Source organism: Stegostoma tigrinum, chromosome 1 (genome assembly GCF_030684315.1).
Source record: "Stegostoma tigrinum isolate sSteTig4 chromosome 1, sSteTig4.hap1, whole genome shotgun sequence".
Lineage (NCBI taxonomy): Eukaryota > Metazoa > Chordata > Chondrichthyes > Orectolobiformes > Stegostomatidae > Stegostoma > Stegostoma tigrinum.
This window is the reverse complement of record NC_081354.1, coordinates 3,826,855-3,851,656: the sequence shown is the minus strand read 5'-3', so window position 1 is coordinate 3,851,656 and position 24,802 is coordinate 3,826,855. Positions and strand designations below refer to the sequence as shown.

Genomic DNA, 24,802 nt, shown 5'->3' with positions numbered 1-24,802 from the left:
TGGGCCTCCTGCAGTGCCACAATGATGCCACCCGAAGGTTGCAGGAACAGCAACTCATATTCCGCCTGGGAACCCTGCAGCCATATGGTATCAATGTGGACTTCACCAGTTTCAAAATCTCCCCTTCCCCAACTGCATCCCTAAACCAGCCCAGTTCATCCCCTCCCCCCACTGCACCACACAACCAGCCCAGCTCTTCCCCCCCACCCACTGCATCCCAAAACCAGTCCAACCTGTCTCTGCCTCCCTAACCAGTTCTTCCTCTCACCCATCCCTTCCTCCCACCCCAAGCCGCACCCCCCGCTACCTACTAACCTCATCCCACCTCCTTGACCTGTCCGTCTTCCCTGGACTGACCTATCCCCTCCCTACCTCCCCACCTACACTCTCTCCACCTATCTTCTTTACTCTCCATCTTCGGTCCGCCTCCCCCTCTCTCCCTATTTATTCCAGTTCCCTCCCCCCATCCCCCTCTCTGATGAAGGGTCTAGGCCCGAAACGTCAGCTTTTGTGCTCCTGAGATGCTGCTTGGCCTGCTGTGTTCATCCAGCCTCACATTTTATTATCATTCACCCTATCCATGTCCCTTATGTATTTATAAACCTCTATAAGGTCGCCCCTCAACCTCCAATGAAGGAAGTCCCAGAGTACTGAGCCTCTTCATATAACTCAAACCCTCCACTCCCATAGACATCTGGTAAATCTTTTCTGAACCTCTCCTGTTTAATAATATCCTTCCCATAACAGGGTGACCAGAACTGGAAACTGTACTCCAGAAGAGCCCCTACCAATGTACAAACTCAAAAACACACCATCCCAACTCTTACACTGAGGAATCTGAGCAATGAAGGCAAGTGTGCTAAACACCTGTCTCTTCTTTTAAAGTGTTTCGTAATGCTACCTCCTTGACCAAACTTTGGTTCACCTGTATTAATATACTTAACGTAGCTCTGTGTCAAATTTTATCTGTTTTACTTTCCTTCAAAATGCTTTGGGTCATTTTTCTACATTAATAGTGATCCAAGGCATTTTGTAAGCCTGGAAACTACATTACATAGTTCCAGGGCTGAAATCTCCTCTGATGCTGCTTGGCCTGCTGCGCACATCCAGCTCTACACCTTGTTATCTCGGATTCTCCAGCATCTGCAGTTCCTACTAGCTCTGATCTGAATTTTATGGTGACTTTCACATTGCTGTTGTAAGATCTTGTTCAGCACAGACTGCCTGCCCAGTTTCCTGTTTCCTTCATTACACCAATCTCTGCACTTCAAAATATACCTCGTTAGTTGTAAAACACTTTGAGCTGTCCTGAGATTGTGGAAAGGCCTATGTAAACGCAAGGCTTAGCTGATGTCTATCCAACCTGTCACAGAGAGAGTGCAGCAGGCCTTCACCGGGTTAACCCCTGCACCGGCAGGCCTGTGCTATGAGGACAGGTTGAGGAGACACTCTATGCTTGCTGGAGTTTTGAAGAATAAGAGGTGATCTATTCAAAACTTACAAAATTCTTACAGGGCGTGAGAGGCTGGATGTGGAAGGGACGTTTTCTTGGCAACTGAACCAGGAAAATAATCTCCAGGATAAGGGATAGGATGTTTAAGATGGAAATGAGGAGGAATTTCTTCATTTGGAGGGTGGTGAACTCTTGGAATTCTTTAGCCTCGAGAGTGATGGAAACTCAGACATCCAGCAACTTCAAGACTGAAATTGCCAGGTTTCTGGGGACTAATGACTTTAAAGGACATTGGAATGGGGTGAGAAAGTGATTTTGAGGTAAAGGATTGGCAGAACTAATTGAAAGGGATAGCAGGCTACTGGGCTGAAAGTTGCAATCCTGACGCAATGTTCCTACAGGATCACAGCGGAATTTGAATTTCCATTGGATTTGTTTGGGGGAAGTCTTTCTCTCAGTGTGAGCAGAGTACTCAAAGGTGTGAATTTGTTTACACTGAATTGCTCAATATAATCACAAAATGAGTTACACATACATCAAATTGAACCATTCTTTTTGAAGCCTAGAATCAACAGAGTTTCGTCATTATACCCAGATGAACATTAGATTACCAGTATAATTTGCAGAATCTGTCAGCAGAATGAAAATCAACTTCACAATGCTGGCCAATACAGAGCAAATGTCATTTCAAACCTTTATAAAATCGTCAATTTTGCACCCACTAGGAAATAGTTTCCAATTCTGGGCACTATCCATTAGGAAGGAGGTTAAAGCAAGTTGGAGAGTTCATTAGAACTGCAGCTGCTGGAGAATCCGAGATAAGAAGGTGTAGAGCTCGATGAACACAGCAGGCCTAGCGGCATTTCTGAAGAAGGGTCTAGGCCTGAAACATCAGCCTTCCTGCTCCTGAGATGCTGCTTGGCCTGCTGTGTTCAGCTAGCTCTACACCCTTGTTATCTTGGAGAGTAGATTTTCTAGCCTAGTACCAGCCATGAGGGACTTCAGTTATAAACGTGGTGATTTAACATCAGCTGCCTGGGCTCTAAGCCTTGGAATTCTGTCCCTAGCTGTCTCTGCATCTCTACCCCTCTCCTCTGTCTTAAACCCACATCTTTGATCCAGCTCTGTTACTTATTCTGATCTAATCAGATGACTCTGTGTCAAACTTTGATTGACAGCTTGCTAAAGCAGTAACCTGGAATGTTTTGCTGCATCAGGGCCATGCATATTTGTGACATTTAAACTCACTGACAAAATAATCAATAGCGATTGGCAATATTTAAACCATTTACAAGCGATCTACTTCCAAATATATTAATGATTTGGATGACATAGATCAGTGGGAAGGCAAATGGTGAGGACGATGCAAAGACTCTGCAGAGGACCATAGCCAGGTAAGCAGTAAACAAAACCTTGGGGAGATGTTTGGGTAAGTTTGAGGTGATGCACTTTAGCAGGAAGCATTGAGGAGCTGAATGATAAGTAAATGGAGAAAGACTGCAGAAAGCTGTAGAAAAGAGCAATTTGAGAGTTCTCATGCTTGAATCTCATAAAAAGAAACTGGCTTGCATGTTCAGTGAGTGATAGGGAAGGCAAATGCACTGTGAGCTTTTATTTCAAAGGATTAGTGTGTGAAAATAGGGAGGTCTTGTTAAATCTATACAAGGCACTAGTCAGACCCCAGCTAGAGTACTGTGAACAGTTCTGATCCCCTAATCTAGGGAAAGATAGACTGGCACTGGAGGCAGTCTAGAGAATGCTAGGTTAGTCACAGGTACAGAGGCACTTTCTCATGAGGAGAAGGTGAGTAGGTTGGACTGTGCTCATTGGTGTTTAGAAGAATGTGAGGTCACCTTATTGAAACCTAAGATTTGTAAAGGTAATGTCACTGCGGGGCTGTCCTCTCATTAGAGAGAGAGAGTGCTGATTGGTGCTGGTTTAACCTTGGGGTCCCCATATCTCAGGCAAGGGGAGAGGTTGAGAAGGAGAATCCTTCATGGTAACCTCAGCTGGTGCTGTTAGAGTCACTCACTGGGTCTCCAGCTAACCGGCCTCCATACAAGGTATATTGGGAGAGCTTGGCAGGATAGGTGCTGAGGGGTTGTTTTCCTTTGTGGGAGAGTCTCGAAGCAGAGGATATCATCTCAGAATTAGGGGCTGCACATTTAAGACAGAGATGAGGAGGAATTTCTTTTCCCAGAGGGGACTGAACCTTTAATGCAGAGGACAGTCGAGGCTGGGTCATTCAGCATATTCAATATCCAACAAAGATGGGCAAGTTTATTACTTTTGGTGGTAATTCAAATTTACAATGGCAAAACAGAGGAGGAATCACAAATCTGATTGAGGCTATCTTTAATTACAAAGTAAGATAGCTGAAAATATAACCGGAAGAGACATGGGCAAACCGAGTTTAATAAAAGAATGCTGATTACGGCTGTGATGGAATCTTCATCCTCACTTACAGTCCTCATGTAGAAAAGGAATTACTGTCATGAAAAGGCAGATGCCTCATCTTCCCTCAAGAGAGAGGTTCATCACCTTTCCATGTGCGTTTCTGATTTAATTCCTGGGGTTGTTGGTCAGTAAGGTGTGCTGAATGGCTACTCTCTGTACTGTAATATTTATTCAATCATACAGCGTGGAAACAGAACCTTCGGTTCATGCCAACCAGGCATCCCAATCTGACCTAGTCCCATTTCCCAACACGTGGCCTACAACCCTCTAAACCCTTCCTATTCATTCATGTCCCCATCCAGATGCCTTTTAAATGTTGTAATTGTATCAGCCCCCAGCAATATAAACTTCTTGCACTCATCTACAGCCTCTACACACAGGATCACAAAATTATCACTGTGTAGTAGGAGGCCAGTCAGCCCATTGTGTGCGTACTTCTCTTTGAAAGAGCATTTCACTTAGTGCCACTCTCCTTCTTCTACAGCCCTGCTCATTGTTCCTTTTTGAGTGGCACTCTAATTTCCTTTTGAAACCCTCAATTGAGATCGCATTTACCTCACGCAGGGAGTGCTTCATGGGAACTAACATTCACTACCTGAAAATGCTTTTCCGCTCAGCTACCAAAACAAAACCATAAGAAATAGGAACACAAGCAGGCCATTTGGCCCACTGCATCTGCTCTGCCATTCAATGAGATCATGGCTGATCTGATAAATTTCTAGTCCGCTTTCTTGCCTTTTCCCCTTAACCCTTGTTCTCCTTTATGGATTAAAAACTTGATTTACTATTTCAAGGAAATTAGAGTGCCACTCAAAAAGGAACAATGAGCAGGGCTGTAGAAGAAGGAGAGTGGCACTAAGTGAAATGCTCTTTCAAAGAGAAGTACGCACACAATGGGCTGAGTGGCCTCCTACTACACAGTGATAATTTTGTGATCCTGTGTGTAGAGGCTGTAGATGAGTGCAAGATGTTTATATTGCTGGAGGCTGATACAATTACAACATTTAAAAGGCATCTGGATGGGGACATGAATGAATAGGAAGGGTTTAGAGGGATGTAGGCCACGTGTTGGGAAATGGGACTAGGTCAGATTGGGATGCCTGGTTGGCATGAACCGAAGGTTCTGTTTCCACGCTGTATGATTGAATAAATATTACAGTACAGAGAGTAGCCATTCAGCACACCTTACTGACCAACAACCCCAGGAATTAAATCAGAAACGCACATGGAAAGGTGATGAACCTCTCTCTTGAGGGAAGATGAGGCATCTGCCTTTTCATGACAGTAATTCCTTTTCCACATGAGGACTGTAAGTGAGGATGAAGATTCCATCACAGCCGTAATCAGCATTCTTTTATTAAACTCGGTTTGCCCATGTCTCTTCCGGTTATATTTTCAGCTATCTTACTTTGTAATTAAAGATAGCCTCAATCAGATTTGTGATTCCTCCTCTGTTTTGCCATTGTAAATTTGAATTACCACCAAAAGTAATAAACTTGCCCATCTTTGTTGGATCAGAGATAGTCTTGGAGCAGTTTTAGTCGATATAGAATATAGAAGAGATACTCATAAATTCTTATATTGCATTACAATAATCGACAACTAAGAAGTTATAGATAACATAGCCTTTTATTGAATGATATAGAGTACTGACCCTGGACTCTATTTTTAGATCAATAATATCCAGTGGCATAATGACTCTGTTTTATAGTAAGACATTAACATTATGGAATGTTTTTGAAAAATAACATTTTGACCTACTTGCTTTGAGTTTCAAATGTGCCCTGATTCGACGTGAAACATTAGCTAGCTCTCCCTTCATGGATGCTGCCTGATCTCCAGCATTTTTTGTTTTCTGAACAATTGCTGCTCTGGTTTCCTGAGTTTTGCTTCATGTCCCAGTTATTTTGTGCTGGTAACGGTTTGAGAGAATGCTCACTGATCAATCCGACTGTTAATGACAGTGAAACAAAGAAACAAAGAAACCTACAGCACAGGAACAGGCCCTTCGGCCCTCCAAGCCTGCGCCGATCAAGATCCACTGTCTAACCTGTCATCTATTTTCTAAGGGTCTGTGACCATTTGCTCCCTGCCCATCCATGTACCTGTCCAGATATATCTTAAAAGACGCTAACGTGTCTGCGTCTACCACCTCTGTTGGCAAAGCGTTCCAGGCGCCTACCACCCTCTGCGTAAAGAACTTTCCACGCATATCTCCCTTAAACTTTCCTCCTCTCACTTTGAATTCATGACCCCTAGTAATTGAGTACCCCACTCTGGGCAAAAGCTTCTTTCTATTCACCCTGTCTATACCCCTCATGATTTTGTAGACCTCAATCAGGTCCCCCCTCAATCTCCGTCTTTCTAATGAAAATAATCCTAATCTACTCAACCTCTCTTCATAGCTAGCGCCCTCCATACCAGGCAACATCCTTGTGAACCTCCTCTGCACCCTCTCCAAAGCGTCCACATCCTTTTGGTAATGTGGCGAACAGAGTTGTACACAGTACTCCAAATGTGGCCGAACCAAAGTCCTATACAACTGCAACATGACCTGCCAACTCTTGTACTCAATACCCCGCCCAGTGAAGGAAACCATGCCATATGCCTTCTTGACCACCCTATTGAACTGCGTTGTCACCTTCGGGGAACAATGGACCTGAACACCCAGATCTCTCTGTTCATCAATTTTCCCCAGGACTTTTCTATTTACTGTATAGTTCGCCCTTGAATTTGATCTTCCAAAATGCATCACCTCGCATTTGCCCAGATTGAACTCCATCTGCCATTTATCTGCCCAACTCTCCAGTCTATCTATATTCTGCTGTAATTTCTGACAGTCCCCTTCACTATCGGCTACTCTGCCAATCTTAGTGTCACCTGCAAACTTGATGATCAGACGACCTACACCTTCCTCCAGAACATTTACATATATCACAAACAACAGTGGTCCCAGCACAGATCCCTGTGGAACACCACTGGTTACAGGTCTCCAATTTGAGAAATTCCCTTCTACTACTACCCTCTGTCTCCTGTTGCCCAGCCAGTTTTTTTATCCATCTAGCTAGCACGCCTTGGACCCCATGTGACTTCACATTCTCCATCAGCCTGCCATGGGGAACCTTATCAAACGCCTTACTAAAGTCCATGTCTATGACATCTACAGCCTTTCCCTCATCAATCAACTTTGTCACGTCCTCAAAGAATTCAGTTGGTAAGACATGACCTTCCCTGCACAAAACCATGTTGCCTATCACTGATAAGCCCATTTTCTTCCAAATGGGAATAGACCCTATCCCTCAGTATCTTCTCCAGTAGCTTCCCTACCACTGACTCAGGCTCACCGGTCGATAATTACCTGGATTAACCTTGCTGCCCTTCTTAAACAAGGGGACAACATTAGCAAGTCTCCAGTCCTCTGGGACCTCACCCGTGTCTAAGGACACTGCAAAGATATCTGTTAGGGCCCCGGCTATTTCCTCTCTCGCTTCCCTCAGTAACCTGGGATAGATCCCATCCGGACCTGGGGACTTGTCCACCTTATTGTTTTTTAGGATACCTAACACTTCCTCCTTCCTTATGTCAACTTGACCTAGAGAAATCAAACATCTATCCCCAAACTCAACATCCGTCATGTCCCTCTCCTTGGTGAATACCGATGCAGAGTACTTGTTAAGAATGTCACCCATTTTCTCTGACTCAGCGCATAACTTTCCTTCTTTGTCCTTCAGTGGGCCAATCCTTTCTCTAGTTACCCTCTTGCTCTTTATGTATGAATAAAAGGCTTTGGGATTTTCCTTAACCATGTTTGCCAGCAATATCTCATGTCCTCTCTTAGCCCTCTTAATCTCTTTTTTCAGATTCGCTCTACATTCCCGATATTCTTGCAAAGCTTCGTCTGTCTTCAGTCGCCTAGACCTCATGTATGCTTCCTTTTTTCTCTGGGCTTGTCTCACAATTTCACCTGTCATCCATGGCTCCCTAATCTTGCCTTTTCTATTCCTCATTTTCACAGGAACATGTCTCTCCTGCATGTTAATCAACCTCTCCTTAAAAGCCTCCCACATATCAAATGTGGATTTACCTTCAAACAGTTTCTCCCAATCTACATTCCTCAGATCCTGCCGTATCTTGGTATGGTCGGCCTTCCCCCAGTTTAGTACTCTTCCTTTAGGACCACTCCTATCCTGGTGCATGAGTATTGTAAAACTTACGGAATTGTGGTCGCTATTTCCAAAGTAGTCCCCTACTGTAATTTCAACAACCTGGCCGTGTTCATTCCCCAGCACCAGGTCCAGTATGGCCCCTTCCCGAGTTGGACTACATACATACTGCTCTAGAAAACCCTCCTGGACACACCTTACAAATTCTGCTCCATCTTGACCCCTAACACTGAGTGAATCCCAGTCAATGTTGGGAAAATTAAAATCTCCCATCACCACCACCCTGTTTCTCCTACACCTTTCCATAATCTATTTACATATTTGTACCTATATCTCACGCTCGCTGTTGGGAGGCCTGTAGTATAACCCCAGCATTGTTACTGCATCCTTCCTATTTCTGAGTTCTACCTGTATTGCCTCACTGCTTGAGTCCTCCATGGGGCCCTCCTTCAGTACGGCTGTGATATCATCTTTGACCAGTACTGCAGCTCCTCCACCCCTTTTACCTCCCTCTCTATCCCGCCTGAAGCATCGATATCCTGGGACAACTAGTTGCCAATCATGCCCTTCCCTCAACCAAGTCTCAGTAATAGCAGTAACATCATACTTACAGGTACCGATCCAAGCCCTAAGCTCATCTGCCTTACCTACTACACTTCTCACATTAAAACAAATGCACCTCAGACCACCTGTCCCTTTGTCTTCATCATCTGCTCCCCGACTACTATTCCCTTTAGTCACACTGACTCCATTATCTAGTTCCCTACAGGAACTAACTCTTTCATTACTAACTCTTTTCTGTCCAATGTGGGCAGCATGAAACTGAATAAAAACCAAAAGAACTGTGGATGCTATAAATCAGGAACAAAAACAAAGTTGCTGGAAATGCTCAGCAGGTCTGGCAGCATTTGTGGAGGAGAAAACAGGATTAACGTTTCAGGTACAGTGACCCTTCCTCAGAACATGAGCATGAAACTCAATTTCAGATTGAGCATCAGGGTTGGATGAAGTGCCACACAGTCAGAGGGTGGGGGTAGCGAGTGGGCTTTTGAGGGCCACTCATCACAGAATCATTGAATGATGCATCATAGGAGGCCATTGATCATATTCGAGGGAGGTATGGTCGGTAGGGCCAATCAATTAATCCCAATTCCTTTTGTCCTTTTCCCAAAGCTCCAAAGAGTCACTCCTCAAGTAGTTCTCCAATTCCCCCGATGAAAAGTCCTTTTGAATCTGCTTATACTTTCCTTTCAGGCAGTTAGTTCCAGACCACAGCAATTTGCTGCTTTAGAGCATTTATCCTCATCTGCAGAGAAAAGGGCTAATGTCTCAAGTTCAGTGATCTTTTTATTAGATCTGGGAAATATCTATTTCAATACTTGTTGCCTCTCTAACATTTCCCAATCCTGATGAAATGTTATTGGACTTGAAATATTAACTCGGTTTCTCTCTCCATAGATGCTGCCAGGCCTGCTGAGCTTTTCCAACAACTTCTGTTTTGTGGCCTTCTTCACTGTCCACTGCATTTCTGCCTACAGATGGTCCTTCTCCCTCTGTTCCTTGCCTGTTTATAAATTGCCCATTTGGGATCAACTAATGGGAAATATAGACTTGGGATTTTTTTCAGTGGTTTAATGCCACACTAGTTCATGCTTGTACTAAATCTTCCGCCCGTTAATTTTATGTTTGCATAATATGAAATTTATGGTTTTCTGTAATCGAAAAGAACATCTTACTTTGTAGAATTGAAAGGACTGCGGATGCTGAAAATCAGGAACAAAAACAGATATTGCTGGAAAAGCTCATCAGATCTGGCAGCATCTGTGAAGAAAAAAATAAGAGTTAATGTTTCAGGCCTGGTGACTCTTCCTCAGAAGTTACTTTTAAGGATTGTTGACTGAAAACATAACACTTGGGAACTTTGTATAAATAGCATTCTATTGGACTCTGAACATGCCTATTTCTACATGTTTCAGTAAACCCAATATCATCCAACAGCCACATCTAATATTAGTTATGAAAAGAGCACACATTTGTTCTAGCAACATGCATTGAGAAGAAGCTGACTCCAGCAGAGGCCATCCTGGTGTTTTAGAAATTCTCTAATCTCCCGGTTCATTGAGGTGATTACACAGCTGAGCACCCAGGCCTCCCTGCTCAGAGACAGGGTCATTGCCACTACACCGCAAGAACCCTATCATAACTAGTGTTTTAAGAACTTCCTTGCTTTTGCACTTTATTTGTTTCATTTATAAATTGAAGCATCCCATGACAGCTTGTTTTGGATGTCATGCCTTCAGAAGCTTATAAATGTAAAACCTCAGGCTTCCTGCTCTCATCTCTCACATTAAAATTTGATTATTCTACTCACAGCTGCCTCTCCTCATTCTGTCACCAAAGAACTGGAACTGGAAGATCAGCAAAGGCTGCCTCAATTCTCCCAACAGTCCCCTCAGATTCATTGCTTCCACTACCTGCGGGTGACTGTCTGTGTGGAGTTTACACATTCTCCCCGTGTCTGCGTGGGATTCCTCCCACAGTCTAAAGGTGCGCAGGTTAGGTGGGTTGATTGGACATGCTAGATTGTCCATCGTGTCCAGGGATTTGTGGACTTGGTGGATTAGCCGTGGGAAATGCGGGGTTGTGGAGATATGATAAGGAGGATTCTGAGATGGATGCTCTTCAGAGGGTTGGTGTGAACTTGATGGGATGAATGGCCTGCTTCCACACTGTAGGGATTCTATGACTCTATGATTCTGCGATCCTGCTGCACTCAACTGTGGATTGTTAGGAGACTGGGCAGAGAGGGCCTGCCTTATGAGGTAAGAGTAAGTGGATGAACCAATAGGCTCTGGAGACATTGACAGGTATTGAGATATCTGAAACTCCAAAAGGACCTGGCAGGGTGGATGCTGCGAGACTGCATGGTCCGTAAATCTAGGACATGGGTGCGTGGCCTCGGGATATAGAGGGTCAGCCATTTAGGACGGAGGAGAGGAGGAATCTCTTCATCTTGGGAACCTCTACCTCAGAGGGCAGTGAATACTCAGCAGGCAAGTACATTTAAGACAGATCGATAGATTTTTGGGTCGAGGAACGTGGGAAGTGGAGGTTGAGAGAGAATCATGCCAAGTTCTGATTGAATGAGCAGACTCAGAGGACTGATTGACCTCCTCCTGCCTCACGAGGTTTTAATGACACAAGCTCATTAAAGCAGACGGTTTTTTTAACTCTACAACCACAGTCTGTTATTGCAACACACAGTCTCCTCCTCCATCAAGGAAATAAACAATGGAGTTCTTACTTTCGACTTAATGTTCAGGTGTATTGTGCTGACGTACTCCAGTTACTTATCCTTCTAAATCCTTTTATGAGCTAGTTCAGGCTGGTAAAACATCAAGGTTTAGCTACAAATCCTTATCCAAATAAACACAATGTTTTATTATTTTGACCTTTTCCTTAGACCTTAATCACAATGCTCTTTTCCAGATGAAGAGAGGAGCATTAAATGGATTCAGTTATAATAGTTAAAAACAAATCCCGTTCATTTTTGCAATGATTAATAAGTGTCAACAGTCACTGTAAATTTCTTTAATTTACGATAAGCCTTCAGACGTGGTCCAGTTTTATTTGTCTCCAACATCATTTGCAAAGCACAATTTAATAGGGTTTTCTTACCCACCTGCCCAGAACTGTGTGATTTTGGTGAGTCATAACTGTGTGAATAGAAGAGGGATAAATATTCAAGTCAAGGGCTGAGTGAGTCAACAGGCTATTAATTCTGATCACTTCTGCAGAGAGTGGGGAAACTGTGGAGCTCACCCCCAGAGAATGGGACAGACTGGAGTTGTTATCCCCCAGAGCAGTGGAGATTGAGAGAGGGAACACAACTGAGATGTATAAAACTATGAGGGGCCTAGAAAAGCCAGAGACGAAGAAACCTTCCCCCTTTGTGGAGGAATCAATGAACATGGGTGGCGGAGTGATGCATGGATTTCAGGTAAAGGGGTAGAATCCTTTTCACCCAAGGGGGTGGTGGGAATCTGGAACTCAGTACCTGTAGGACTGGGAGAGGAAGAAACTCTCATCACATTGAAGAAGTATTTAGATGTGCACTTGTGATACCAAGACATACAGGGCTATGGGCCAAGTGTTGGGAAATGGGATTAGCTAGGTGGTCATTTTTGACCAGAGCAGACTTGATGACCAAAGGGCCAGTTTCTGCCTCTATGAGAGTAAATGAAGTGAACAGCACAGACACAGTTAAGGAGAAAGCTGGATACACACTTGGAGGGGAGATATGAACAGCAATGGAGCGCAATGAACATGGGTGGGGGGAGAAGTAAGAACTGGATGAACTGTGGATGCTGGAAATCGGAAACAAAACTTGTTCGAAAATCTCAGCAGGTCTGGCAGCATCTGTGGAGAGAAATCAGAGTTAACGTTTCGGGTCCAGCGATCCTTCCCCAGAACCCTCCCTCAGGTAGGAAGAGGCTCAGGCTAAGTAATATTATTAATACACATCAGGGCAATTAGACACAACGCCGTGCTGCAAATTATGACTGTAATTTGTTTGGGAAAGGAAAGAGATCAGAGAGATAATTGTCCACCTGAGTCCCAACATAGGGATAGAAGAGGCCATTCAATCCCTCAAACCTGTTGAGCCAATCAAATAGATCACCGACCCAAACTCTTTCTACCTACTTTCGTTCCATATCCCTTAATATTCTTTTGCAATATTTATTATTCTTTGTTTTGATATTTTAATGTGACTCCCAGTCTCAACAGCTTCATGGGGAGTGAGACCAATCTCCCTTTGAGTAGAGCAGAGTTTCCACAGTGTTGCCGCTAATCAGCTCACATTTGGGCGTTTAGCCCCTTGTGCTGGACTCCCCCCACCAGGCAACTATTTTGCCACTTATCGACCATATTGAATACTTAAATATTTGTAAACTCCTCTATTAAATCACACCTATGTAATGATTATAATGAGATCAGCCATCCGGACCTTATCAAAAATGAGTTCCCTGATTGGAGCTGTTAACCTGGTCCAATCAGGGAGCCCTGGCTGACATAAAGGGATGAATGTCAGGGAAATAAGGCTTCCTGGATGCCTGACTCAGTGAGAAGCAATGCTGTTGTCAGAGGCTATACACTTGCAAATAAAAGATGATTGGCCATTGAGTAACATATCATGGAAGTAGACCTCTCGGCCCAGCCTGCCCATGCCGACCATAATCCCAAACTAAACCAGTCCCACCTGCCTGCGCTTGGGCCATATCCCTCCAGACATTTCCTATTCACGAATGTATCCAAATGTAACTGTGTCCACTCTCACCACTTCCTCAGGAAATTCATTCCACACAGGAACCACTCTCTGCGTAACAAAGTTGCCCCTTGTATCCTTTTAAATGTTTCTCGTCACACCTTAAAAATGTGCCCCCTACTCTTGGAATCCTCCACCCTGGAGAAGGGACACATATTTTCAGCCTCAATCTCCTCAATGTGAGGGATACAAATGTAATCTGTGTACTATGTCTTCGTACTTAAACACTTTTAATTTCAGGCTAGTTCTGGTGTTCCTGGGTGCACTCCCTCCCAAAAGGTCAGTCTAACCTTCCTGAGATGAGGCAGCCAGAGCTGAAAGCAGTTACTCCAAGTGCAAAATTGTACTTTGTAAATGACGTCAGAGACAAATAAAACGGGAACCTGTGTGAAGGAATATTATAGTTTAAAGAAATTTACAGTAACTCCAGGTGATCTCCAAGACCACAGCTTCTGCCAGATCTGCTGAGTTTCTCCAGTAACTTCTGTCTTTGTTTCAGATTTCCAGCATTTACAGTTCTTTGTTTTATTTTAGTTTTTTTTTCAGTGATGTGGGTTGAAGGATTATGCAGAACATGAGAAGGAACTCCACCACTCTTCTTCAATAGGTTTGTGGGAGTTTTTTATGGGACCTGAAGGATGATTTAACGTCTCATTCTGAAAGACAGTGTTGCGCCCCCTGAGGACAGATGTGACAGCCTCAGCTCAGAGATTAGAGAATATGGAGTCAGGGATCAAGTCACTTAGCGGGAGCAGGCCATTCGGCCTATTGAGCCTGCTCTGCCATTCAATAATATGATGGTTGATCTGATTGGAAACTCAAATCTGCATTCCTGTCTATCCCCTAATAAACTTTCACCCCTCTCTTGCTTACCAAGAATCTGTCTACCTCTGCATTAAAAATATTCAAGGAATCTTGCTTCCACCCCTTTTCAAGAAAAGAGTCCTACAGATTCATAACACACTTGGAGAATTTTTTTTGCCTCATCTCTATTCTAACTAAGATGGGCCATCCCTGATTTTTAAACAGTGAACCCTGGTTCTAGATTTACCCATAAGAGGAAAACACCCTTTTCCAGCACTCGCCTGTCAAGGTGACTCAGGTTCTTATGTTTCAGTCCATGGTAGAATGGGTTCTGTGCCAGCTTCAAAAACAGAAAGCAGGGAGTGGGAACGCAGGCGAGTGCATTACAGAATGGTGACAGGTGAAAAGGTCTTCCTCAAGGCTCTGTGTTGGGATCACTGCTGTTCACAATTCACATTAACAGCAAGGACTTCTGGGCACAGAAATCCATTTTCAAATTTGCAGATGACACCAAATTGGCGTGATCAGTCAATGCTGAGGGAGATGACAACAAATTACAGAAGAACATTAATGAAGTTGCTGAAAGAACAAATATTTAATAAGCGAAGTCTCGCACAAATAAATGTAAGATTGCATGTTTTGGTTGGAAGTACAGGTAAGTCGTTTATTCAGTACTGCTCTCAGTTAGGGTAATGTAACAAACAATCTAGGATTATAGGCACCAGTTACTGAAAATGGTGCCGCAGGTTAGCGAGTCTTAAAAAAGCAAATCAAGCAATGGGCTTTATTTCTACAAATTGAAAAGTAGGTACACTTTGCCAAATTTGTATTGGACATCCTTTTGATCACAGTTATAGTATTGTAAACAATATCATAAAGAGAAAATGAGAGAAGATGTTATTGAGACATAGAAGATTCTTAGGGTGTGACAGGGTAGATGAAGAGAAGTTGTTTCCCCTTGTGGGAGAGTCTGTGACCAGAAGATATCATCTCAGATTAAGGAGTTGCCCAGTTAGGATATGGATGAGGAAAAATTTCTCCTCACAGAAGGTAGTAAGCGTGTGGAATTCTTTACTGCAAAAGGTTGTCCAGGCTGGGTCATTACATATATTCAAGGCTGAGGCAGATGGATTTTCATCAGTAAAGAAATCAAGGGTTCTGGGGAAAATGGGGGAAAAGAGTTGAGAAATATCAGATCGGCCATGATATCATTGAATGAGGGAGCAGACTCATGAGCTGAATGGCCTTCATCTGCTCCTACACTGCATTGCAACATGGGTGAGGATTTCAGCAAAATGCCATTGTGTGGTCCACCTTTCAGAGACATAGCTAACACTGCTGTGCGTCACCGTGTGGTGTAAACTCACGTAGCTAGCAGGTAGAGGAATAGGGGTGGCCCTGGAGAACAGACATGCTATCCAGCTTCCCAAATTTTGTTGCACATAATTTCATCTTCTCAAGTAAAATTACCCAGTTAGGTGAGTTTATCCATCCTTGTGCGCTTGTGTCAGGTAACAGGCATGAGGGGTTAAACGATCTCTCTCTGCGCTATACTACACCATGTGATATGGAAGGAATATCTGAGTTAAGCCACACTTTGATCTGTCGCTTTCATTTCCTGCTGGTCCTCCAGCAGCTAAATCCTAACTTCACAGAAATCCAAACGCACAGGACTAAGGGAACTGACAACCTAACTGAAACCCATTAGCACAATTACCTCAACGTTCCCTCCGGGTGACAATGATCTTGTTTCGATATATTTTGAGAAAAGGCCAACATCACGAACCCGCAGAACTTTACTAATCCTCTTGAAAAGTTTACAGCGACATAAAATGCAGCAGATGCACAACTGCCACCCACCTGTCAGAGAGTATCATGGACACAGAATTCCTGAAAGCCCCAAAAACACCACAATCTCCACCATTTAAACCATAAACACCTCTTCACAACAGAAGAAGATCTTTACAAAGATACTATTAGCAGCATCAGAGCAATGAACAGTTTTTGATCAAGTAACTAGGGAGGAACTAGTTCCAGGGATCAGAATCTGAGATAACAAGGTGTAGAGCTGGATGAACACAGCAGGCCAAGCAGCATCAGAGGAGCAGGAAAGCTGATGTTTTGGGCCTAGACCCTTCTTCAGAAAAGCAACTCTGCTTCTCTGATGCTACTTGGCCTGCTGTGTTCATCCAGCTTGACACCTTGTTATCTCAGGTTTCCCAGCATCTGCAGTTCCTTCTATCTCAGGGATCAGAAGGTTGGGAACAGAGGAAACAGGTTTGAGGCAAATGGCAAAATCCTGACAGGAGAAACAAGCGGAAATTTCTATTTTTACATAGCGAGTTATAAATGTGGAACATGCCGTCTGAAAAGGAACAGATTTGATTGAGATTCTCAAAAGTGAATTGGACTAAATCCCCGAAGTGAAACATTTTGAACAGCTAGGATATAAGAGTAGGGGAAGGTAGAGAGTCCTGACACACAGGATAGAGTCTAGGCAACTGAGGGTATAGCAGAGGACAGAGCATTGCCTGCTAGGAGAGAGGTAAAGATCAGAATGGATGAAATGCAGAGATCACAGAAGGTTTTAGATCTGGAGAAGGTTTCAGTGACAGAGATTAGTGATGGCCTAGACTGAATTAGAATCAATGATGAAAGTTTTAAAATGACAGTTCATTGGATCAGAGTCAGTGTCAGTCACTGAGTGTTGCTGCCGCTGATGGTTAGGTGGGGAAACAGTACGTGGAACACCAGTCTGCTCTAGACACACCTACTGTTTTAATTTGAGTCTTCTCTTGTCTCAACTCCCTTGCCTTTGGCTGTGTCGTTCAGTCTCTCTTCTCTCCCAGCCTATCACGATCCTATTGTCCTTCTTCCACCTTGCCCATGTCCATCTCTGATTTTTCCCCATCCTGGAAAGGTCCCAGGTATGAAACATTAACTCTACAGGTGCTGCCAAATCTGTTGAGGGTTCCCTGCAGTGTCTGTTTCGATTCCAGATTTCGATCATCCATAGTAATCTGCTTTCGAATTGAGGGAGATTGGAATATGGGCGTGCTTAGCAGAAAGCCATTAGAATGTTTAAGCCTAAGGGGTTAACAGAAGCATGAATAAGGGATTTAGAAATAAGAGATTGAGCTTCTGGTGGAATCAGACAATGTTACATGGATGGAAATTGATGGTCTTGATTGAGAAAAGGCTGCAGCGGGAAAGGAGGAGCTACAGATATGGGACAATGCTAAGTCGTTGGTCCTGCATTTTGACATCCTGGAGATATTCATGTGAATACAAAATATGCCTCAGTTCCTTGGTAATGCAGAAATTCAGTATTGCTTGTGTATTGCAACAACAAGTCATGTTCACCACTAACAGGAAGCTACCAATCAGTCTAAAAAATGTCCTGCCTATCACACAAATGTGGAATGTAGTCTATGAATTTCAGTGCCAGGGTGATGCTAGGTATGGAGACCATACATTCTGAAGACTGCTAGATTGTATAAAACAGCATGTCCCTTTGGCTGTTTCCAACAGGCAAGATACTGACTGTACCCAACAACCCATGCTTGCAAAACAGTGCCCAACATGAGGTATAGTCTGTGATAGACAACATTTATTAAATATTCCTGAGAGTAATTCTGACAACCAATTGAGGATTGTTAGTCAGGGTTAAAGTGTGACACATTTGCATGTACCGGAGGAGCCTTAATACTAGAAACAGGCACCCCATCTTTTCAAACAGAAAGAACACGTACAAGCATAGAAATATAGAATATCGGAACAGGAGTAGGCCATTCAGCCCTTCCAGCTCTTGATGGCAGCTTCCTGTCAGTGGTGAACCTGACTTGTGCTGCTGCTGTAATTCTCAAAATCGTGGCTGACTATCTAACTCAGCCCCTTATTCCTGCTTTCTCCTCATGCCAATTGAACCCTTTATTGCCCAAAAATAGTATCAGAGATAATGGGAACTGCAGATGCTGGAGACTCCAAGACAACAAAATGTGAGGCTGGATGAACACAGCAGGCCAAGCAGCATCCCAGGAGCACAAAAGCTGACATTTCGGGCCTAGACCCTTCATCAGAGAGGGGGATGGGGGGAGGGAACTGGAATAAATGTTTCCTTTCTGAAAATTAATTTTTTGCAAATGTTTCAATTTAAGAAAAAGCAACAGCCGTTTTCTGTTTGATTCCTCAGGGGAATGTCTTGACTAATCAGGATCACCTTACTTCTTTTCAATTTAGTGAAAGCTTGGCCGTTAATGGTCAGTCATTATCTAACTGGTGCATTTTCCATGGCAAAGCCTCTACTGTGCAACGAACACCCTCTTCTCATTCAGCACTAATCGCTGCTCCCCTGAACGTTGGTTTTCTTGTGAATGTCCTGCTGAATTAGAATTAGATTTATTGTCATGTGTACTCAACTACAGAAGTACAGAAGAACACTGAAAACGTTGTAATTTCATCCCACTTGTGACCAGTAAATGTGTTCATTCTTCCAGCATTACTAAAACATTTCTTAGCAGAGCAAAAGTAGTGAATTGCACTCAGGGCCTCAACAGGGGGTCATCTAATTCTGTGATACACCTCAGCCAGCAGACTATTAGATGTTATACTGTCAATAGTTTAGTGGGTAGTGCCTCAGACTTTTAATCTGAGCATCAAGGGTTCAGGTCATGTTTTGGGACACCTCAGTGGCACAGTGATTAGCACTGCTGCCTCATGGTGCCAGGGATGAGGGTACAGTTCCACTCCACCGTGTGGAGTTTGCACGTTCTCCCTGTGTCTGCGTGGATTTCCTCTGGGTGCTCTGGTTTCCTCCCGCAGTCCAAAGATGTGCCGGGCAGGTGGATTAGCCATGCTAAATTACCCCATAGTGTCCAGGGATTTGTAGGCTAGATGGATTAGCCATGGAAATGCTGTGTTATAGTGATAGGGGAGGGTGTGTAGGTGTGAATGGGATGATCTTTGGAGGGTTGGTGTGGACTTGATGGGCCGAATGGCCTGCTTCCACACCGTAGGGATTGTGTGATTGTATGGTATGATAGGATAGATGAATGCACAGCCTAGGAATGGACTTGTAACTGTCCAAGTTGGAATGCAGTGCTGTTGTTAATTGGTTGCTAGGCTTTAAATTTCGGCTCACAGAAGCAGTAGGCAATTTTGGCTGACATTTCCAAGCCTTTGAATCATCTTCCTGAAAAACTGCACTGATGTCCAGCCTCCCAGGAGAACAAAGTCAAGAACTACAGCACAAAACTGTTCAGCTCAGGTCTTTTGGAGTTCTTATTGATATACTTTTCTGAACACAATAGCCAAATACGTTGTCAAGGCATGGTCACAGGATTTGAACTGAGATTTTAAAATAAACTCAGTAACTTGTAATTGATCATTTCGAATTGAGGGGTCACCTGCCCTGGAGCAGGGTAAGTTGTGATTATCTACAAACCTAGTCTTTGTTACATGCGTTTGAAGCAGGAGCAGAATTAAATAATAAGGCCCTTCAATAAGATCTGCTCTGCCATTCACTAAGACCATGGCCAGCCTTCCCTCAATAATCTTCTCTTCTGTAAGGACCTCCAAGGTCCATATGTAGCGGTGACTTCCAGAACCAGATGTGAATGTTGTGATTCGCAAAGGCACAGCGTTCCGCACACATGGAATGTTGGCGCAGCAATGTAATCTCAGGAGCACGGTGACCATGGCTGATCCAAACATCTTCCAAATTTCCCGTAATCATCCACCCTCCAGACATTTCCTTCTCTCGCTTAAAAAACACATCTGCACTGCCGTCTGAGTTTCAAAATCACACCACCCTCTGAGAGATAAGGAATCCCCCCATCTTTGCCCTAAAAGGGTGAACTCTAATTTAAGACAAAAGCATCCTCTGTTACACGGCATCCTCTGCAAGGGGCCTTGTCAAGGCCATTCAGAATATTATTTATAAGCCTCAATCAAGGGTTTCCTCATTCCTCTAAATTCAGGGAAAGCAAGCCCAGCCTGTTTAAACTTTCCTCCAAACCACTCATTCCATGTATTAGTCTGGGAAACCTTCTCTGAACTATTTCCAATGCATTTACACCCTTCCTTAAATTACAGTACACAGTAATCAGATCTGGCCTCACAGCACCCTGACTAACTGAAGCATACTCTCCCTAATATTGTATTCAATTCCCCTCATTATAAACTCTAACAGACTATAACTGCTCCTAATCATAAGCTGGACCTGCTTACTAACGTTTTGCAATTCATGCATTAGGACGCACAGATCCCTCAGGATCTCTGCAAGCTCTCAACCTTTAGAAAGTGTGATGATTGCTAAATCACCTGTTCACTGAGTATTGGATGAACAGAAATTTCCTCAAACTAAATACTGGTAAAACAGAAGCCATTGTTTTCAGTCCCTGCTCCAGGCTCTCTCCCCTAGGTATCAACTCCATCCCTCTCCCTGGCCGCAGTCTGTGACTAAACCAGTCCTTTTGTGACTTTGATGTCACTTTTGATTGGAGCAAGGTTGATTTCCAGTTTTGAAATATTGCTTGTCTTTGTCTGGCTCAGTTCACCTGCTACCTGGAACCTTCATCCATCTCTTTGCTACCTCTTGCCTCAAAGATTTCAATACACCTTGAGCTGGTCTCCACAGTCTGACTTCTGCAAACTTGAATTCATCCAAATCTCTAGCATCCGTGTCTGAACCAACATCAAGTCCCATTCTGCCTTCACATCTGTGCTCACTGGCCTTCATTGCCTCTTCATCAAGCACTGTGTTGATTTTTAAAATTCTCACATTTGTTTTCCAATCCCAGAATGATCTTTCGCTTGAAAACTGAAAGAACTGCGGATGCTGTACATCAGGAAATAAAACAAAGTTGCTGGAAAAGCTCAGCAGGTCTGGCATCATCTGTGAAGGAAAAAACAAGAGTTAACGTTTCAGAGATAATGGGAACCGCAGATGCTGGAGAATCTGAGATAACAAAGCGTGGAGCTGGATGAACACAGCAGGCCAAGCAGCATCTCAGAAGCACAAAAGCTGACGTTTCGGGCCTAGACCCTTCATCACAAAAGGGGGATGGGGAGAGGGTTCTGAAATAAATAGGGAGTCGGGGGTTGGGGGGGAAAGCGGACCGAAGATGGATAGAGGAGAAGATAGGTGGAGAGGAGAGTATGGGTGGGGAGGTAGGGAGGGGATAGGCCAGTCCGGGGAGGACAGACTGGTCAAGGGGACGGGATGAGGTTAGTAGGTAGGAAATGGAGGTGTGGCTTGAGGTGGGAGGAAAGAATGGGTGAGAGGAATAACAGATTAGGCAGGCGGAGACGAGCTGGGCTGGTTTTGGAATGCGGTGCGGGGAGGGGAGATTTTGAAGCTTGTGAAGTCCACATTGATACCATTGGGCTGCAGGGGTCCCAAGCGGAATATGAGTTGCTGTTCTTGCAACCTTCGGGTGGCATCATTGTGGCACTGCAGGAGGCCCAGGATGGACATGTCATCTAAGGAATGGGAGGGGGAGTTAAAATGGTTTGTGACTGGGAGGTGCAGTTGTTTATTGCGAACCGAGCGGAAGCGTTCTGCAAAGCGGTCCCCAAGCCTCCGCTTGGTTTCCCCAATGTAGAGGAAGCCACAACAGGTACAATGGATACAGTATACCACATTGGCAGATGTGCAGGTGAACATCTGCTTAATATGGAAAGTTATCTTGGGGCCTGGGATAGGGGCGAGGGAGGAGGTGTGGGGGCAAGTGTAGCATTTCCTGCAGTTGCAGGGGAAGGTGCCGGGTGTGGTGGGGTTGGAGGGGAGTGTGGAGCGAACAAGGGAGTCACGGAGAGAGTGGTCTCTCCTCAAGGCAGACAAGGGTGGGGATGGAAAAATGTCTTGGGTGGTGGGGTCGGATTGTAGATGGCGGAAGTGTCGGAGGAGTTCTGAGGAAGGGTCACCAGACCCGAAACACTAACGATGATCTTTGCCTTCCCTTCCTCCCATAATCACCTGCAATTCACACAACAATCTGAATTATCTGTGCCCCTCTAATACCGGTCTCTTGTAAGCTTGCTTCAGTTGCCCTACCATTGGCTCCATGTGTCCATTTGTCTGGGTCCAAATTCTTATAATTACTTCCCTCTTTCCCACCACTCCCGGCACCTTTCCCTGCAAACGCAGGAAGTGCAACACCTGCCCCTACACCTCCCCACCACCTCCCCTCCATCCAAGACCCAAAGCAAACCTTTCAAATTCGACAGGCTGTATACCCTACAGCTTGGCCTACTGTATCTGTCGCTCCCAATGTGGCCTCTGCCACACTGGTGCGACCAAGCGGAGACTCAGCGACCATTTCATACAGCATCTGCACTCTGCACACAACAAACAACAACACCTTCCAGTCACCAGTCATTTTAACTCCCCCTCCCAGTCCCTGGGTGGCATGTCCATCCTGGGCCTCCTCCAGTGTCACAATGATGCCACCCGCAAACTGGAGGAGCAGCACCTCATATTCCACCTTGAGAGTCTACAGCCTGATGACCGAAGCATGAAATTCACCAGTTTTAAAATCTCCCCGCCACCGGCCTCGCCCCATGTCCAACCCTCCCTGCCTCCTTGACCTGACACAACCTGCCCATCTTCTCTCCCACCTATCCATCCCTCCCATCCCACTGACCAACACCCACCACCCCTTTCCTGCACTTACCTATCGGCATCCCACCTACCTTTCCCCAGTCCTATCCCTCCTGTCTCTGTTCATTTCTGAGCTCCGTTCCTGCTCCTCATTTCTGAAGAAGGGTCCCGACCCAAAGCGTCAACATTCCTCCCCCTATGATGCTGCCTGGCCTGCTGTGTTCCTCCAGGTTCACACTGAGTACTCTCTGGTGCTGCCTGGCCTGCTGTGTTCCTCCAGCTCCACACTGTGTTCTCTCTAGTGCTGCCTGGCCTGCTGTGTTCCTCCAGGTCCACACTGTGTTCTCTCTGATCCTGCCTGGCCTGCTGTGTTCCACCAGCTCCACACTGTGTTCTCTCTGATGCTGCCTGACCTGCTGCGTTCCCTCTGATGCTGCCTGGCCTGCTGTGTTCCTCCAGATCCACACTCTGTTCCCTCTGACTCCAGCATCGGCAGTTCTTGCTATCCCCTCGCCGGGATTTTATGGTGTTTTCCCCTGTTTAGAACACATGCAACTCCCTTTCGAAAGGTGCCGTTTTAAAGTTGAGTACCTACCACATCGCAGTAACTCACTGCTCCCCTTACTTTGGCTGGCAGCACGGGCTCGATGGGCTGAACGACTGACTCCCGTTCCTGTATGTCCCTCCAGTCGCGAAAACCTTCCTTCCAGGGCAAATAGTTTCTACCTTTACAGGACAAGAGCTCCACACTGTGTTCTCTCTGCTGCTGCCTGGCCTGCTGCGTTCCTCCAGTTCCACACTGTGTTCTCTCTGATGCTGCCTGTCCTGCTGTGTTCCGCCAGCTCCACACTGTGTTCTCTCTGATGCTGCCTGACCTGCTGTGTTCCCTCTGATGCTGCCTGTCCTGCTGTGTTTCTCCAGCTCCACACTGTGTTCCCTCTGATGCTGCCTGGCCTGCTGTGTTCCTCCAGCTCCACACTGTGCTCTCTCTGATGCTGCCTGTCCTGCTGTGTTCCGCCAGCTCCACACTGTGTTCTCTCTGATGCTGCCTGGCCTGCTGTGTCCTCCAGCTCCACACTGTGTTCTCTCTGATGCTGCCTGTCCTGCTGTGTTCCTCCAGCTCCACACTGTGTTCCCTCTGATGCTGCCTGGCCTGCTGTGTTCCTCCAGCTCCACACTGTATTCCCTCTGATGCTGCCTAGCCTGCTCTTTTCCTCCAGCTCCACACTGTGTTCTTGCTGATGCTGCCTGGCCTGCTGTGTTCCTCCAGCTCCACACTGTGTTCCCTCTGATGCTGCCTGGCCTGCTGTGTTCCTCCAGCTCCACGCTGTGTTCTCTCTGATGCTGCCTGGCCGGCTGTGTTCCTCCAGCTCCACACTGTGTTCTCTCTGATGCTGCTTGGCCTGCTGTGTTCCTCCAGCTCCACACTGTGTTCCCTGTGACTCCAGCATCAGCAGTTCTAGCTATCCTTTTGATTGGGCTTTCAGACGCCTGGCCTAAGATTCCTTTAAGTGGCTAGGTGCCATATTTAATATTATCGTGCACGTATGATTGGGATGTTTAAATTCACTCAAGACACTATTTAAATATAAATTATTGTTGCTTCTGAAATCTACAAGCAAGCGTTTGGACTTTATATCTCCTAATGAGGCTCAATGTTCAATGCTGAACACAAACTGGAGTCATTTCTAGCTGAATCACTTTACAGCCTCTAGGATTGGTCTCCACACCTTCACAACGTGACCTCTGCCTGCCATTACCCTACATTCCTGCACCCCATTGACTTTTCCCAGCTCTTCCTTGTGCCTTTGGTCTCAGCACATGGTCCCATTTTCTCCTTTTCACTCCTTTATACACACCAATTTTACAGCTCCCTTTAATTCACCTTCACAAACTTTATCACTCCCTTTCTCATTTCGCTCTGCACACCCTCATTTCTGTTCCGCTCGCTCCTACCCCACCACCTCTGAAGAACATCAAAGGGACAGTTTTCTAGC

At 45.0% G+C, this 24,802-nt stretch overlaps 1 long non-coding RNA gene across 1 annotated transcript in view; it reads right to left on the bottom strand.

Annotated features, from left to right (window-relative positions):
* The window catches only part of LOC132210532 (uncharacterized), a 36,406-nt gene extending 12,053 nt beyond the window's left edge, over positions 1–24,353 (bottom strand). The window contains exons 1-2 of the long non-coding RNA XR_009446651.1: positions 23,401–24,353; positions 9,810–9,894 (exon numbers count right to left, since the gene is read on the bottom strand). This is a non-coding gene — a long non-coding RNA (uncharacterized LOC132210532). The remainder of the gene's footprint in view (positions 1–9,809; positions 9,895–23,400) is intronic.
* Positions 24,354–24,802: the final 449 nt, after the last annotated feature.